General features: G+C 39.5%; 1 pseudogene; it reads right to left on the bottom strand.

The window, feature by feature from the left end:
* Positions 1-4,391: 4,391 nt before the first annotated feature.
* LOC124522272 (elongation factor 1-alpha 1-like) lies at positions 4,392-5,782 on the bottom strand (annotated as a pseudogene).
* Positions 5,783-18,900: the final 13,118 nt, after the last annotated feature.

The following is an 18,900-nucleotide window of genomic DNA, read 5'->3' as shown; positions in this document are numbered from 1 at the left end:
TTTTTGCATGTTACCCTCCAACCATTTGTTGACGAGACTGTCTTTTTGCCATTGGATATTCTTTACTGCTTTGCTGAAGACTAATTGACTATAGTTGTGGGTTCATTTGTGGATTTTCTATTCTGTTTCATTGATCTATGTGTCTGTTATTGTGCCAGTACCATAGTGTTTTGATCACTACAGCTTTGTAATATAACTTGAGATTGGGAATTGTGATGCCTCCAGATTTTCTATTCCTTTTGAAGATTACTTTGGCTATTCAGGGTCTTTTGTGGTTCAGTATGAATTTTAGGATGCTTTGATCTAGTTCAGTGAAAAATGCTGTTGGATTTTATTTTTTTAATGTTATTTTTGTTTTTTTATTTTCCTTTTTATTATTTTTTAAATATGAAATTTATTGAAAAATTGGTTTCCATACAACACCCAGTGCTCATCCCAAAAGGTGCCCTCCTCAATACCCATAACCCACCCTCCCCTCCCTCCCACCCCCCATCAACCCTCAGTTTCTTCTCAGTTTTTAAGAGTCTCTTATGCTTTGGCTCCCTTCCAATCTAACCTCTTTTTTTTTTCCTTCCCCTCCCCCATGGGTTTCTGTTAAGTTTTCAGGATCCACACAAGAGTGAAACCATATGGTATCTGTCTTTCTCTGTATGGTTTATTTCACTTAGCATAACACTCTCCAGTTCCATCCACGTTGCTACAAAGGGCCATATTTCATTCTTTCTCATTGCCACGTAGTACTCCATTGTGTATATAAACCACAATTTCTTTCTCCATTCACCAGTTGATGGACATTTAGGCTCTTTCCATAATTTGGCTATTGTTGACAGTGCTACTATAAACATTGGGGTACAAGTGCCCCTACGCATCAGTACTCCTGTATCCCTTGGATAAATTCCTAGCAGTGCTATTGCTGGGTCATAGGGTAGGTCTATTTTTAATTTTCTGAGGAACCTCCACACTGTTTTCCAGAGCGGCTGCACCAATTTGCATTCCCACCAACAGTGCAACAGGGTTCCCATTTCTCCACATCCTCTCCAGCATCTATAGTCTCCTGATGTGTTCATTTTGGCCACTCTGACTGGCGTGAGGTGATACCTGAGTGTGGTTTTGATTTGTATTTCCCTAATGAGGAGCGACGTTGAGCATCTTTTCATGTGCCTGTTGGCCATCCGGATGTCTTCTTTAGAGAAGTGTCTATTCATGCTTTCTGCCCATTTCTTCACTGGGTTATTTGTTTTTTGGGTGTGGAGTTTGGTGAGCTCTTTGTAGATTTTGGATACTAGCCCTTTGTCCGGTATGTCATTTGCAAATATCTTTTCCCATTCCGTTGGTTGCCTTTTAGTTTTGTTGGTTGTTTCCTTTGCTGTGCAGAAGCTTGTTATCTTCATAAGGTCCCAGTAGTTCATTTTTGCTTTTAATTCCCTTGCCTTTGGGGATGTGTCAAGTAAGAAATTGCTATGGCTGAGGTCAGAGAGGTATTCTCCTGCTTTCCCCTCTAGGGTTTTGATGGTTTCCTGTCTCACATTCAGGTCCTTTATCCATTTTGAGTTTATTTTTGTGAATGGTGTGAGAAAGTGGTCTAGTTTCAACCTTCTGCATGTTGCTGTCCAGTTCTCCCAGCACCATTTGTTAAAGAGACTGTCTTTTTTCCATTGGATGTTCTTTCCTGCTTTGTCAAAGATTAGTTGGCCTTTATGTTTGTGGGTCTAGTTCTGGGGTTTCTATTCTATTCCATTGGTCTGTGTGTCTGTTTTTGTGCCAATACCACTCTGTCTTGATGATGACAGCTTTGTAGTAGAGGCTAAAGTCTGGGATTGTGATGCCTCCTGCTTTGGTCTTCTTCTTCAAAATTACTTTGGCTATTCGGGGCCTTTTGTGTTTCCATATGAATTTTAGGATTGCTTGTTCTAGCTTTGAGAAGAATGCTGGTGCAATTTTGATTGGAATTGCATTGAATGTGTAGATAGCTTTGGGTAGTATTGACATTTTGACAATATTTATTCTTCCAATCCATGAGCACGGAATGTTTTTCCATTTCTTTATATCTTTAGAGAAGATTTTTTTAATGTTTATTTTTGAGAGACAGAGAGAGAGACAGAGCACAAGTGGGGGAGGGACAGAAGGAGAGGGAGATGCAGAATCTGAAGCAGGCTCCAGGCTCTGAGCTGTCAGCACAGACTGATGCAAGGCTCAAACCTATGAACCATGAGATGACCTGGGATGAAGTCAGATGCTTAACCTACTGAGCCACCACTCCCTGTTGGGAGTTTTTTTATTACTAACTTAATTTCTTTGTTGGTTATCAGTCTGTTCAAATTTACTAGTTTCTCCTCTTTCATTTTTGGTAACTTATATGTTTCTAAGAATTTATCCATTTCTTCCAGGTTGCCCAGTTTGGTGGCATATAGTTTTTCATAATATTCTCTTCTAATTTTGTATTTCTGTGGTGTTGGTTATTTCTCCTCTCGCATTTGTGACTTTATTTATTTGAGTCTTTTCTCTTTTTTTCTTCATAAGTCTGGCTAGAGGTTTATTTATTTTTTATATTTTTTCAAAGAACCAGCTCCTGGTTTCATTGATATGTTTTGTTTATTTTTTTATTTTCTATAGCATTAATTTCTGCTCTAATCTTTATTATTTACTTCCTTCTGCTGCTTTCAGATTTTATTTGTTGTTCCTTTTCTAGCTCTGTTAGGTTTAAGGTTAGTTGTTTATTTGAGATTTTTCTTGCTTCTTGAGGTAAGCCTGTATGTCTGTACACTTCCCTTCTAAAACCACTTTCACTGCATTCCAGATGTTTTGGACCATTGTGTTTTTATTTTCATTTCAAATTTCATTTTATTTATTCTTATATATCTTTGTTGACCCATTCATTGTTTAATAGTATGTTATTTAACTTCCATGTGTTTGTGGTCTTTCTAGATTTTTTCTTGTGGTTGACTTCTAATTTCATAGTGTTGTGGTCAGAAGAGAGTCACGGTATAACTTCAATATTCTTGAATTTCTTGAGGCTTCTTTTGTCGGCTGATATGCAATCTATTCTGGGGAATGTTCCATGCGCAGAAGAAAAGAATGTGTTGTTGCTGTTTTAGGATGGAATGTTCTGAATACATCTGTTAAGTACATCTTTTCTAATGTGTCTTTCAAAGCCATGGATTGTTTCCTTCTTCATTTTCTGTTTAGATGATTTCTATATTGATGTAAGTGGAATGTTAAAGGCCCTTACTATTATTGTATTCTTATTGATTAGTTTCTTTATGTTTGTTATTAACTGTTTTATGTATTTGATCACTTCTACGTTGGGTGAGTAAATATTTATAATTGTTATATCTTCTTGTTGGATTGTACCCTTTATGATTATATTGTGTCTTTTTTGGTCTCTTATTACAGTCTTTTATTTTTTTTCAACGTTTATTTATTTTTGGGACAGAGAGAGACAGAGCATGAATGGGGGAGGGGCAGAGAGAGAGGGAGACACAGAATTGGAAACAGGCTCCAGGCTCTGAGCCATCAGCCCAGAGCCCGACGCGGGGCTCGAACTCACGGACCACGAGATCGTGACCTGGCTGAAGTCGGACGCTTAACCGACTGCGCCACCCAGGCGCCCCTATTACAGTCTTTTAAAGTCTGCTTAGTTTTTGAATGGAGCTAGAATGTATTACATATATACTAAGTGAAATAAGTCAATCAGAGAAAGACATATACCATATGATTTCATTCATATGTGGAATTTAGGAAACAAGACAGATAAACACATGGGGGGAGGAAAAAAGAGAGGGAAACAAAACACAAGAGACTCTTAACAGTAGAGAACAAACTGAGGGTTGATGGAGGGGGTTGATGGGTGGGAGATGAGCTAGATGGGTGATGGGTATTAAGGAGGGCACTGGTTGGAATGAGCACTGGGTGTTGTATGTAAGTGATAAATCACTCAATTCTACTCCTGAAACCAATATTGCATTGTATATTAACTAAAATTTGAATTTAAGAAACACCTCTTTAGTTTGTTATAAGTATTGCTGCCTTAGCTTTCTTTTGACATACATTTGCATAATAAATATTTTTCCATGCCCTCACTTTTTTTTCTCATTAAACTTTTGCTTTAATGGGTCTCAAAATTCTGTGACAGATTTTTGATCAAAGTTGTTTCCATTAAAAAGTACTGATTTTAAAAACTAATAAAACTGCCACACACACACACACACACACACACACACACACACACACAAAACAAATGGTCCACAAAACATTCTCCTTTCCTTCTGAAGGTTTTACGATGCATTATCATTAACCAGTCTTTTACTATTAAACTTAAACTGCCAATTCACACAAACAGTTCTGAGACTGTTCTTCCACCAGTGATTAAGACTGGGGTGGCAGGTATTAGGGATAATATTCATTTAGCCTTCTGAGCTTTCTCGGCAGACTTGGTGACCTTACCAGCTCCAGCTGCCTTCTTGTCCACTGGTTTGATGACACCCACAGCAACCGTCTGTCTCATGTCACGAACAGCAAAACGGCCCTGTGGAGGGTAGTCAGAGAAGCTCTCAACACACATGGGCTTGCCAGGAACCATATCAATGATGGCAGCATCACCAGATTTCTAGAACTTGGGACTATCTTCCAGCTTTTTTCCAGAATGACGGTCAATCTTCTCCTTCAGCTCAGCGAACTTGTAGGAGATGTGAGCTGTGTGACAGTCCAGCACAGGTGCCTATCCAGCACTGATTTGGCCTGGATGGTTCAGGATAATCATCTGAGCTGTAAAGCCAGCTGCTTCCATTGGTGGGTCATTTTTGCCATCACCAGCCACATTGCCATGACTAACATCTTTGGCAGATACGTTCTTGACATTGAAGCCCACATTGTCCCCAGGTAGAACCTCACTCAAAGCTTCATGGTGCATTTCAACAGACTTTACTTCAGTTATAACATTGACTGGAGCAAAAGTGACCTCCATGCCTGTCTTAAGAACACCGGTCTCCACTCAGCCCACAGGGACAGTACCAATACCACTAATTTTGTAGACATTCTGGAGGCGCAGACGCAAGGGCTTGTCAGTTGGACGAATAGATGGCAGAATGCAATCCAGAGCTTCAAGCAGTGTGGTTCCACTGGCATTGCCATCTTTATGGTGACTTTCCATCCCTTGAACCAAGGCATGTTAGCACTTGGCTCCAGTATGTTGTCACTATTCCAACCAGAAATTGGCACAAATGCTACTGTGTTGGAGTTTTAGCCAATTTTCTTCATGTAGGTGCTGACTTCCTTAACGATTTCCTCGTATCTCTTCTGTCTGTAGGGTGGCTCAGTGGAATCCATTTTGTTAATCCATAAGTTGTTTTACACCCAGTGTGTAAGCCAGAAGGGCATGCTCACGGGTCTGCCCATTCTTGGAGATACCTACTTCAAATTCACCCACACCAGCAGCAACGATCAGTACAGCACAGTCAGCCTGAGATGTGCCTGTAATCATATTTTTTGTAAAGTCTCTGTGTCCTGGGGCATCAATGATGGTCACATAGTACTTGCTGGTCTCGAATTTCCACAGGGAGATATCAATGGTGATACCACGTTCACGTCTGACTTTCAGTTTATCCAAGACCCAGGCATACTTGAAGGAACGCTTTCCCATCTCATCAGCCTCCTTCTCAAATTTTTCGATAGTTTTTTTGTCGATCCCACCACATTTGTAGATCAGATGACCAGTAGTGGTAGACTTGCCTGAATCTACGTGTACAATGACGACGATGTTGGTATGAGTCTTTTCCTTTCCAATTTTGGTTTAGGTTTAGCGGTGGTTTTCATGACACCTGTGTTCTAGTGGCAAACCCGTTGCGAAAAATCTCCATGCCCTCACTTTTAATGCATGTCTTTAGGTCTGAAATGAGTTTCTTGTAGACAGCATATAGATGGGTCTTGTTTTTATCTTGTTTCACATTCAGAACAATTATTGATAGACATGTATTTATTACCATTTTATTATTTTTTGGTGATTGTTTCTGAAGAAATCTCTGATTCTTCCTTGTCTTTCCCTTTTTCATGTTTTGCTGATTTTCTTTAGTGATATATTTGAATTTATTTCTCTTTATCCTTTACATATTTATTAGTGGGTTTTTATATATGGTTACCATTAAGTTTGTATATAACCTCTTCTGCATATAACCATCGCTATTAACTTGGTTATTTAAGTTTGAACCCATTCTTTACTCCTTCCTGCCCACATTTTATTTTTTTTATTTTTTATATATATATATGAAATTTATTGACAAATTGGTTTCCATACAACACCCAGTGCTCATCCCAAAAGGTGCCCTCCTCAATACCCATCACCCACCCTCCACTCCCTCCCACCCCCCATCAACCCTCAGTTTGTTCTCAGTTTTTAACAGTCTCTTATGCTTTGGCTCTCTCCCACTCTAACCTCTTTTTTTTTTTTCCTTCCCCTCCCCCATGGGTTCCTGTTAAGTTTCTCAGGATCCACATAAGAGTGAAACCATATGGTATCTGTCTTTCTCTGTATGGCTTATTTCACTTAGCATTACACTCTCCAGTTCCATCCACGTTGCTACAAAAGGCCATATTTCATTTTTTCTCATTGCCACATAGTATTCCATTGTGTATATATACCACAATTTCTTTATCCATTCATCAGTTGATGGACATTTAGGCTCTTTCCATAATTTGGCTATTGTTGAGAGTGCTGCTATGAACATTGGGGTACAAGTGCCCCTATGCATCAGCACTCCTGTATCCCTTGGATAAATTCCTAGCAGTGCTATTGCTGGGTCATAGGGTAGGTCTATTTTTAATTTTCTGAGGAACCTCCACACTGCTTTCCAGAGCGGCTGCACCAATTTGCATTCCCACCAACAGTGCAAGAGGGTTCCCGTTTCTCCACATCCTCTCCAGCATCTATAGTCTCCTGATTTGTTCATTTTGGCCACTCTGACTGGCATGAGGTGATACCTGAGTGTGGTTTTGATTTGTATTTCCCTGATAAGGAGCGACGCTGAACATCTTTTCATGTGCCTATTGGCCATCTGGATGTCTTCTTTAGAGAAGTGTCTATTCATGTTTTCTGCCCATTTCTTCACTGGGTTATTTGTTTTTCGGGTGTGGAGTTTGGTGAGCTCTTTATAGATTTTAGATACTAGCCCTTTGTCCGATATGTCATTTGCAAATATCTTTTCCCATTCTGTTGGTTGCCTTTTAGTTTTGTTGGTTGTTTCCTTTGCTGTGCAGAAGCTTGTTATCTTCATAAGGTCCCAGTAATTCACTTTTGCTTTTAATTCCCTTGCCTTTGGGGATGTGTCGAGTAAGAGATTGCTATGGCTGAGGTCAGAGAGGTCTTTTCCTGCTTTCTCCTCTAAGGTTCTGATGGTTTCCTGTCTCACATTTAGGTCCTTTATCCATTTTGAGTTTATTTTTGTAAATGGTGTGAGAAAGTGGTCTAGTTTCAACCTTCTGCATGTTGCTGTCCAGTTCTCCCAGCACCATTTGTTAAAGAGGCTGTCTTTTTTCCATTGGATGTTCTTTCCTGCTTTGTCAAAGATGAGTTGGCCATACGTTTGTGGGTCTAGTTCTGGGGTTTCTATTCTATTCCATTGGTCTGTGTGTCTGTTTTTGTGCCAATACCATGCTGTCTTGATGATGACAGCTTTGTAGTAGAGGCTGAAGTCTGGGATTGTGATGCCTCCTGCTTTGGTCTTCTTCTTCAAAATTCCTTTGGCTATTCGGGGCCTTTTGTGGTTCCATATGAATTTTAGGATTGCTTGTTCTAGCTTTGAGAAGAATGCTGGTGCAATTTTGATTGGGATTGCATTGAATGTGTAGATAGCTTTGGGTAGTATTGACATTTTGACAATATTTATTTTTCCAATCCATGAGCAGGGAATGTCTTTCCATTTCTTTAAATCTTCTTCAATTACCTTCCTAAGCTTTCTATAGTTTTCAGCATACAGATCCTTTACATCTTTGGTTAGATTTATTCCTAGGTATTTTATGCTTCTTGGTGCAATTGTGAATGGGATCATTTTCTTTATTTGTCTTTCTGTTGCTTCATTGTTAGTGTATAAGAATGCAACTGATTTCTGTACATTGATTTTGTATCCTGCAACTTTGCTGAATTCATGTATCAGTTCTAGCAGACTTTTGGTGGAGTCTATCGGATTTTCCATGTATAATATCATGTCATCTGCAAAAAGCGAAAGCTTGACTTCATCTTTGCCAATTTTGATGCCTTTGATTTCCTTTTGTTGTCTGATTGCTGATGCTAGAACTTCCAGCACTATGTGAAACAACAGCGGTGAGAGTGGGCATCCCTGTCGTGTTCCTGATCTCAGGGAAAAAGCTCTCAGTTTTTCCCCGTTGAGGATGATGTTAGCTGTGGGCTTTTCATAAATGGCTTTTATGATCTTTAAGTATGTTCCTTCTATCCCGACTTTCTCAAGGGTTTTTATTAAGAAAGGGTGCTGGATTTTGTCAAAGGCCTTTTCTGCATCGATTGACAGGATCATATGGTTCTTCTCTTTTTTTTTGTTAATGTGATGTATCACGTTGATTGATTTGTGAATGTTGAACCAGCCCTGCATCCCAGGAATGAATCCCACTTGATCATGGTGAATAATTCTTTTTTTATGCTGTTGAATTCGATTTGCTAGTATCTTATTGAGAATTTTGGCATCCATATTCATCAGGGATATTGGCCTGTAGTTCTCTTTTTTTACTGGGTCTCTGTCTGGTTTAGGAATCAAAGTAATACTGGCTTCATAGAATGAGTCTGGAAGTTTTCCTTCCCTTTCTATTTCTTGGAATAGCTTGAGAAGGATACGTATTATCTCTGCTTTAAACGTCTGGTAGAACTCCCCTGGGAAGCCATCTGGTCCTGGACTCTTATTTGTTGGGAGATTTTTGATAACCGATTCAATTTCTTCGCTGGTTATGGGTCTGTTCAAGCTTTCTATTTCCTCCTGATTGAGTTTTGGAAGAGTGTGGGTGTTCAGGAATTTGTCCATTTCTTCCAGGTTGTCCAATTTGTTGGCATATAATTTTTCATAGTATTCCCTGATAATTGTTTGTATCTCTGAGGGATTGGTTGTAATAATTCCATTTTCATTCATGATTTTAGCTATTTGGGTCATCTCCCTTTTCTTTTCGAGAAGCCTGGCTAGAGGTTTGTCAATTTTGTTTATTTTTTCAAAAAACCAACTCTTGGGTTCGTTGATCTGCTCTAGAGTTTTTTTAGATTCTATGTTGTTTATTTCTGCTCTGATCTTTATTATTTCGCTTCTTCTGCTGGGTTTATGCTGCCTTTGCTGTTCTGCTTCTATTTCCTTTAGGTGTGCTGTTAGATTTTGTATTTGGGATTTTTCTTGTTTGTTTGATTTCTCCACATCCTCTCCAGCATGTATAATATCCTGATTTGTTCATTTTAGCCACTCTAACCAGCGTGAGGTGGTATCTCAGTGTGGTTTTGATGTGTATTTTCCTGATGAGGAGTGACATTGAGCATCTTTTCATGTGTCTGTTGGCCATCTGTATGTCTTTTTTTGAAAAGTGTCTTTTCATGTTTTCTGCCCATTTCTTCACTGGATTATTTGTTTTTGGGGTGTGGAGTTTGGTGAGTTCTTTATAGATTTTAGATATTAGCTTTTATCCGATATGTCATTTGCAACTCTCTTTTCCCATTCCATCGGTTGCCTTTTAGTTTTGTTGTTTCCTTTGCAGTGCAGAAGCATTTTACATTGATGAGATCCCAATAGTTCATTTTTGCTTTTATTTCCTCTCCCATTTGGATATGTGTCAAGCAGAAAATTGCTGTGGCTGAGGTCAAAGAGGTTGTTGCCTATTTTCACCTCTAGGGTTTTGATGGTTTCTTGTTTCACATTTAGGTCTTTCATCCATTTTGAGTTTATTTTTGTGTATGGTGTAAGAAAGTGGTCTAGTGGTCTAGTTTCATTCTTCTACATGTTGCTGTCCAGTTTTCCCAGCACCATTTGCTAAAGAGACTGTCTTTTTCCATTGGATACTCTTTCCTGCTTTGTCAAAGATTAGCTGGCCATACATTTGTGGGTCCAATTCTGGGTTCTCCATTCTATTCCATTAGTCTATGTGTCTGTTTTTGTGCCAACACCATACTGTCTTCATGATTACAGCTTTGTAGTAGAGGCTAAAGTCTGGGATTGTGATGCCTCCTGCTTTGGTCTTCTTCTTCAATATTACTTAGGCTATTTGGGGTCTTTTGTGGTTCCACACAAATTTTAGGATTTTTTGTTCTAACTTTGAGAAGAATGCCAGTGCAATTTTGATTTGGATTGCATTGAATGTGTAGATAGCTTTGGGTAGTGTTGACATTTTAACAACATTTGTTCTTCGAATCCATGAGCATGGAATGTATTTCCATTTCTTTGTGTCTTCTTCAATTTCCTTCATAAGTTTTCCATAGTTTTCAGCATATAGGTCTTTTTCATCTTTGGCTAAGTTTATTCCTAGGTATTGTGTGGTTCTTGGTGCAATTATAAATGGGATCAGTTTCTTGACTTCTCTTTCTGTTGCTTCACTATTGGTGTATAGAAATGCAACGGATTTCTGTATATTGATTTTGTATCCTGAGACTTTGCTGAATTCATGTGTCAGTTCTAGCAGCTTTTTGGTGGAATCTTTCAGGTTTTCCATATAGAATATCATGTCATCTGTAAAAAGTGAAAGTTTGGCTTCTTCCTTGCCAAATTTGATGCATTTTATTTCATTTTGTTGTCTGATTGCTGATGCTAGGACTTCCAACACTATGTTAAACAATAGTGATGAGAGTGGACATCCCTGTCGTGTTCCTGATCTCAGGGGGAAAGCTCTCAGTTTTTCCTCATTGAGGATGATATCAGCTGTGGGCTTTTCATATATGGCTTTTATGATGTTTAAGTATGTTCCTTCTATCCCGAATTTCTCAAGGGTTTTTATTAAGAAAGGATGTTGTATTTTGTCAAATGCCTTTTCTGCATCAATTGACAGGATCATATGTTTCTTATCCTTTCTTTTATTAATGTGATGTATCACATTGATTGATTCACAAATATTGAACCAGCCCTGTAGCCCAAGAATGAATCCCACTTGATCATGGTGAATAATTCTTTTCATGTGCTATTGAATTCGATTTGCTATTATCTTGTTGGGAATTTTTGCTTCTATGTTCATCAGGGATATTGGCCTGTAGTTGTACTTTTTTAGTGGGGTCTTTGTCTAGTTTGGGAATCAAGGTATTGCTGGCTTCATAGAATGATTCGGGAAACTTTCTTTCCACTTCTATTTTTTGGAACAGCTTAAGAAGGATAGGTATTAACTATGCTTTAAATATTTGGTAGATTTCCCCTGGGAAGCCATCTGGCCCATGACTCTCATTTGTTGGGAGGTTTTTGATAACTGATCCAATTTTTTCACTAGTTATGGATCTGTTCGAATTTTCTATTTCTTCCCGTTTGAATTTTGGTAATTTGAGGGTGTCTAGTAATTTGTCCGTTTCTTCCAGGCTGTCTAATTGTTGGCATATAATTTTTCATTGTATTCCCTGGTAATCATTTTTATTTCTGTGAAGTTGATTGTGATATTTCCTTTTTTATTCATGATGTTATCTATTTGGTCCCTCTTTCTTTTTGTGAAGTCTGGCTTTATCAATTTTGTTTATTTTTTCAAAAAAAACAGCCCTTTGATTCATTGATTTTTTTCTTCTGCTTTTTGGATTCTATCTTGTTTATTTCTGCACTGATTTTTATTATTTCTCTTTTTCTGTTGGTTTTGGGGTGTCTTTGCTGTTCTGCTGCTAGTTCCTTTTGGTGTGCTGTTAGATATTGTGTTTGGGATTTTTCTTGTGTCTTGAGATAGGCCTGGATTGCAAAGTATTTTCCTCTTAGGACTGCCTTTGCTGAATCCCAAAGCATTTGGACTGTCGTTTTTTTTCATTTTCATTTGCTTCCATATAGTTTTAATCTCTTCTGTAATTGACTGGTTGACCCATTCATTCTTTAGTAGGATGTTCTTTAACATCCATGCATTTGGAGGTTTTCCAAACTGTTTCTTATGGTTGATTTCAAGTTTCATAGCATTGTGATCTGAAAATATGCATGGTATGATCTTAATTCTTTTATATTTATTGAGGGCTGTTTTGTGACCCAGTATGTGATCTATCTTGGAGAATCTTCCATGTGCACTAGTGAAAAATGTGTATTCTGCTTCTTTTGGATGAAAAGTTCTGCATATATCTCTCAAATCCATCTGGTCCAGTCTATCACTCAGGGCCATTGTTTCTTTATTGATTTTCTGCCTGGATGATCTGTCCATTGCTTAGTGTAGTATTAAAGTCCCCTGCAATTACTGTATTATTATCAATAAGATTGCTTATGTGTGTGATTAACTGATTTATATATTTGGGTGCTCTAAATTTCGGTGCATAAACATTTATAATTGTTAGCTCTTCTTGATGGAAATACCTCATAATTATGATATAATGTCCTTCTTTGTCTCTTATTACAGCCTTTAGTTTAAAATCTCATTTTTCTGATATAAGTATGGCTACTCCAGCTATTTTTTTTTTTACTTCCAGTAGCATGATGGATGGTTCTCCATACCCTCACATTCAATCTGAAGGTGTTCTCAGGTCTCAAATGGGTCTTTTGTAGACAGCATATAGATGAATCTTGTTTCTTAATCCATACTGATTCCCTGTGTCTTTTGATTAGAGCATTTAGTCCATTTACATTCAGTGTTATTATTGAAAGATTTAGTGTCATTATGTTATCTCTATGTTTCATGCTTGTGGTGATGTCTCTGGATCTTTGTAGTCTTTGCAGCATTCCACTCAGAGTCCCTCTTAGGACCTCTTGTAGGGCTTGTTTAGTGGTCATGAACTCCTTCCGTTTTTGTTTGGGAAAGACTATCTCTCCTTCTATTCTGAATGACAGCCTCGCTGGATAAAGGATTCTTGGCTGCATATTTTTCCTATTCATCCCATTGAATATTTCCTGCCACTCCCTTCTGGCCTGCCAAGGTTCAGTGGACAGGTATGCTACTACACTTATGTGTCTATCCTTGTATGTAAAGGCCCATTTGTCCACAGCTGCTTTCAGAATTCTCTCTTTATCTTTGTATTTTGCTAGTTTCACTATAATATGTCATGGAAAAGACCTATTCCTGTTATGTCTGAAGGGAGTTCTCTATGCCTTCTGGATTTGGATGCCCACTTCCTTTCCCAGATTGGGGAAGTTCTCAGCTATTTGCTCAAGTAAAACTTCTTCCCCTTTCTCTTTCTCTTCTTCTTCTGGAATTCCTATGATACAGATATTATTATGTTTCATTGAATCACTTATTTCTCTATTCTGCCCTAGTGTTCTCATATGTTTTTATCTCTGTTTTTCTTAGGTTCATCATTTTCCATAATTTATTTCACTTATTCTCTATTTCACTTATATCTGTTTCACTTATTCTCCACTCTGCCACTTCCATCCTCGCTGTCACCACATCCAATTTATTTTGCACCTTATTTACAACATTTCTTAATTCACTATGACTATTTTTTAGTTCCTTGATCTCTGTAGCAGTAGATTCTCTGCTGTCTTTTATGCTTTTTACAAGCCTAGCAATTAATCTTATGACGATTATTCTAAATTCTTGATCAGGTATATTGTTTATATCCGTTTTGAGCAATGCATTAGCTGTCATTTCTTCCTGGAATTTCTTTTGAGGAGAATTCTTCCATTTCATCATTTTGTCTAGTTTTCTGTCCCTTGTGTGTTTTAAAAAGTTTGTTACATGTCTTGCACCTGTGAGCACTACTATATTAAAGAGAGGTCACACACTCCAGGGCCTGGCCCTTCAGTGTGTTTGAAGTGTGTTTCACGTTCTCTGTTGTTGTGACTGGTTGCTTTATCTCTCTACTCATAGTGGTGATTTGGACCCTCCACTATGTGTGCTTTGATTTGCTCATTAAAATAACCCTGAAAAAATAGTTTTTAAAAAGAGGGGGGTGGTCGTGGTGGAAGAAGCCTTCTCCCATAGAAAGACAGAAATGACAGAGGTGGGGAAAAAGAAAAGAAAAGAAAATTGAGAAACTATATGGCTTAATCCAGAGACAGAGAGGAAATTAAAGAAGGAGATACAGCACACGTGTAAAGAGAATAGATTAAATGTCTGCTTTAACAAACCAACAACCAGAATAACTAGACTAGAAAAGGTAAGAAATAAAAGGAAGAAAAGGAAGTGTGTGTGTGTATAAAATAAGAATTGACCAAGAATTAAGTCAGAAAATGCAAAACCACTGGGTGCCTTGGAACCAGTGACTGCACTGGTCTGGAAGAGGGGCTATCTGGTTGGTCAGCATCAGTCTTGCTCTGGTATATACATGGTTACCAGGTGTGGATGGGAGTGGTTTGGTGTAGGCAGGCCCCACTTCCACTGTGGCCCCTTGTCTATTCCCTGAAGCTCCACCTTATTGATGATAGGGAGAAAAATGGTGACACCTCAGTCTCTCCTCCCCAGACTGGGTGTCCCAAACCATTCTGTTCAAGCTGTTTTCATGGTGCTGCGTGGGCACGATTAGGCTGGTTTTTGTTTTGTTTTGTTTTGTTTTGTTTTCCTGCTCCACAGTCTCCCATGCCTCCCAGGCTCTTGGCTTGGATTCAAACCCCAAAATCTTAAAGGATCCTGCTCTGCACACCCTGCTTCCACGGTAGAGCCACTCCACCTTGCTGACAAAGGACCTCTTGCTCCTTACAATGCTGCAAGGGCACAGTTTGTCCCACTCCACCCACTCCTGCACCTCCCTGGCACTTTGCAAGGATTCAAGCCCCGATGTCTTAAAGGATCCCACTCCACATGCCCCAGTTCTGAGAAAGTGCCGCTCCATCCTGCCGATAAAGGGCCTCTGGCTGGCAAGTGCAGGCAGGGCCCTTTGTCCTTGGAACAGCTATATACCTTCTTCCCACAGCACTCAGGAGAGGGGATTGCTTTCTCCCACTGTGGACTGTACCTCGGAGGTAGTTACTGACCCGGGGCTGGCTCCCCTAATCCCCAGGAGTGCAAACAGGGCTGTCAATCCAGAGACTCTCAGAAATTGGAACTTTCCGGGGTACCTGGGTGGCTCAATCAGTTAAGCATCCAACTTCGGCTCAGGTCATCATCTCACGGTTTGTGAGTTGAAGCCCCACATCAGGCTCTTCACTGACAGCTTGGACAACCTGGAGCCTGCTTCAGATTCTGTGTCTCCCTGTCTCTGCCCCTCTGCCGCTCATGCTCTGTCTTTATCTCCCAAAAATGAAAATAAATAAATAAATAAATAAAAATAAATAAATTGGAACTTTCTCCATTTTTTCCTATCCCTGGTCCATGGTTTTTCTCTTTTCCAAATACAACCCTACACTTCCACAGCCTCTCTTTTTCTTCCTTTTGTCTCTCCGTGGAAGGGGATGCCTGCCTTCTGTACTTATGTGGCCTCTTTTATTTCTTTCAGTTTGCAATCATGCACCTATGACCTGCCAACTTGTCCCTGTGGGCCCCTGGAGATGTCTCTGCCACTCTGCAGCCTGGACTCTTGGAATTCCAAGTCCTCTGGCCTCAACACTGCTGTGTTAGGGACGAAGGAACTTCAGATCCCCCTACTTCTCCGCCATGTTGACTGCTCTCCTACAGTGCCCTTTTTTGTCTCTTGATACAGTTTTTGTTTTAAAGTCTAGTTTGTCTTGGGTGCCTGGTTGGCTCAGTCAGTTGAGTGTCCAACTTTGGCTCAGGTCATGATCTCACAGCTTGTGAGTTCAAGCCCTGCATAGGCTCTGTGCTGACAGCTCAGAGCCTGGAGCCTATTTCTCATTCTGTTTCCCTCTCTCCGCCGCTCCCCTGCTCATGCTCTGTCTCTCTCTCTCTCTCTCTCAAAATAAATAAACATTAAAAAATCAAAACAAACTTTAAAGTCTAGTTTGTCTGATATAAGTTTTGCTGCTCTGGTTTTCTTTTGACATCCATTTGTGTGATAAATGATGCTCCATCCCTTCACTTTCATTCTGAAGGTGACTTCAGGTCCAAAATCAAACTTTATAGGCAGCATAGATGGATTTTTTTAATCCATTTTTATACTCTATGTCATTAGATTTGAGCATTTAGTCCATTTACATTCAAAGTAATTATTGATAGATATATATGTATTGCCATTTTATTACTTGTTTTGTCATTGTTTCTGGAGATTTTCCCTAATGTTTTCTTGTCTTTTTCACATTTGTTCTCTCCTTTCCACTCAAAAGTTCTCTTTAATATTTCTTGCAGGCCTGTTTTAGTGGTCAGGAAATACTTTATTTTTTGTTTGCCTGAGATAATGTTTTTATCTCACCTTCTGTTCTCAATGATAGCCTTGCTGGATAGAGAATTCTTGGCTGCACATTTTTCCTATTTAGCACTTTGAGTATATCATGCTACTCCCTTCTGGCTTCCAAGTATCTCTTTGAAAATCTCCAGCTAGCCTTATTTGTTCTCCCTTGTAAGTTATAGACTTCTTCTCTTGCTTTTTTAAAAGATTTATTTTTATCATGATATTTTGCAAATTTAATTACAATATATCCTGGTGTTGTCCTGCTTTTGTTTATTTTGATGGGAGTTCTATGTGCCCCATGGATCCAGATGTCTGTTTCCTTCCCCAGATTAGGGAAGTTTTCTGCTAATATTTTTTCCATTAAAATTCCCCCCCTTTTCTCTCTCTTGTTCTGGGTCTCCTATAATATGACTGTTTTTATATTTGATGGAGTCAGTAAGTTCCCTAAGTCTATTCTTTTTACTCTCATTTGTTCAGCTTCATTACTTTCCATTAGTTTGTCTTCTAAGTCAGTAATTCATTCCTCTGTTTCTTGTAGCCTGCTGTTCATTGCATCAACCCTGTTTCCAATCTACTTTACTGCACTCTTTATCTTTGATTCTTTTTGAATTCTTTTATCTCTGTGGTGTCTCACTGATGTCTTCCATTCTTTTGTCAAGACCAATCATATTCTTATGATTGTTGCTTTAAATTCTCCATCAAGCATGTTACTTACATCTTTGTCACTTAAATATCTGCCCGTGGACTTATATTGTTCTTTTATTTGGGGTGTATTCCTCTGTGTTGGCATCTTGTCTACAGCTCTGCCTTCTTCTCTGTGTTAGAAAAGCCAGTTATGTCTTTGGCTTCTGAAATTATTGCCTTGTGAAGAAGAGGTCATGTAGTGCCCAGGGATTTGCACTTCAGGAAGTGTCTCTGGTTTGTGTTGCATGCACTCTGCTGTTTTGTTTTGGTCGCTCTATTTTTCAGGCCAATAATTTACAGGGACCTCCTTGGCTGCTATGGGCAGTGTTTGGTCCCTAGTTTGAATGTGGTGAGTTTCAACTAGGTGTGCTCTGGTCTGTTTGTGAAATGAGATCTGATACCACCTCTATGGCCCTGCAGAACTGTCTGGTCGGGACTCCTATAATATGAATGTTATCACATTTGATGGAATAATTGAGTTTCCTAAGTCTATTCTCATGTTGCATCATTCTTCTTTTTCTCTTTTGTTCAGCTTCATTACTTTTCATTACTTCATCTTCTAGTTCACTAATTTATCCCTCTGCTTCTTCCAGCCTGTTGTTTATTGGAGCAAGCCTATTTCCAGTCTCCTTTTATTGCATGCTTCATCTCTGACTGATTCTTTTTTTAACTCTTTTATCTCTGTGATAATGGTCTCCCTGGTCTCCCTGATGCCTTCTATTATTTTCTCAAACTCAGTGAGTATTCTTTGATTGTAGCTTTAAATTTCTTATCAGTCATGTTACTTATATCTGTTTTGCTTAGATCTCTGGCTTTGACCTTATATTGTTATTTCATTTGTGATAAATTTTCCCACCTTCACATTTTTTGTAAGTCTTTACCTTCTTCCGTGTGTTAGAAAAACTGGTCATGTCTCCTGCTCCTAAAAGTAATGGCTTAAAGTACAGGTTAGTGCCCAGGGCCTGGCCCTTCAGGGAGTGGTTCTGGTGTGTGCTGCTTGTGGCCTGCTGTTGTGGTTGTGGCTGCTCTTTCAGGCCAGTCATGTATAGAGGCTTTTCTTGCCTGCTGTGGGCAGTGTTTGGTCCCTGGCTTGAATGTGGTGAGTTTTAACTAGGTGTGCTCTGGTCTGCTTAAAAATGGGAACTTTCACTACCTCCACCAGAACTGTGTCCTACATAATTCTGGTCAGGAAACATGGTGTGGACAGGGGTTTGTGCTGGTCTCCTGAGGGAGAGGCCCACCACACTGGGACTGAGGCAAGTGTGACTGAGAAAGGCATTCAATCAGAGTACAGGTGTTGGGGCTTGGTGTATAAGTTAGCAGCCAGTGTTGGCTATGTGCTTCTTCCTACAATTGGCTGTGTGCTTATGCTGAAAAGCAGAAGAGGTAAATGACACCAGAAGATTCTTCTTCTCCTTTGTTCCCAGAGAGTGATTGACATGAATCCTGCAACTTAGGGATGTGCTCTGAGAATAATCTCCCCACTTTGTGTCCCAGGCATTCTTTAGATTGCTGTTTCTATACTGTCTGTGGGTTATCTGCCTTCTCCCCAGGAGCAGAGAAGTGCCCTTGGGGCTGTATCCCAGCCAAGCCCACTGACCTTTACAACTCCATATTTAAGCCCAGCTGCTTGTAAGAACTCATGAAATTCAGGGGCGCCTGGGTGGCGCAGTCGGTTAAGCGTCCGACTTCAGCCAGGTCACGATCTCGCGGTCCGTGAGTTCGAGCCCCGCGTCAGGCTCTGGGCTGATGGCTCAGAGCCTGGAGCCTGTTTCCGATTCTGTGTCTCCCTCTCTCTCTGCCCCTCGCCCGTTCATGCTCTCTCTCTCTGTCCCAAAAATAAATAAACGTTGAAAAAAAAATTAAAA

This window comes from Lynx rufus, unplaced genomic scaffold (genome assembly GCF_022079265.1).
Source record: "Lynx rufus isolate CCGP_SWC_20201006 ecotype Redwood Valley unplaced genomic scaffold, mLynRuf1.p SCAF_35, whole genome shotgun sequence".
Taxonomy (NCBI): Eukaryota; Metazoa; Chordata; class Mammalia; order Carnivora; family Felidae; genus Lynx; species Lynx rufus.
The sequence above is the reverse complement of the archived record's forward strand: the minus strand, read 5'-3'. Positions and strand labels throughout refer to the sequence as shown.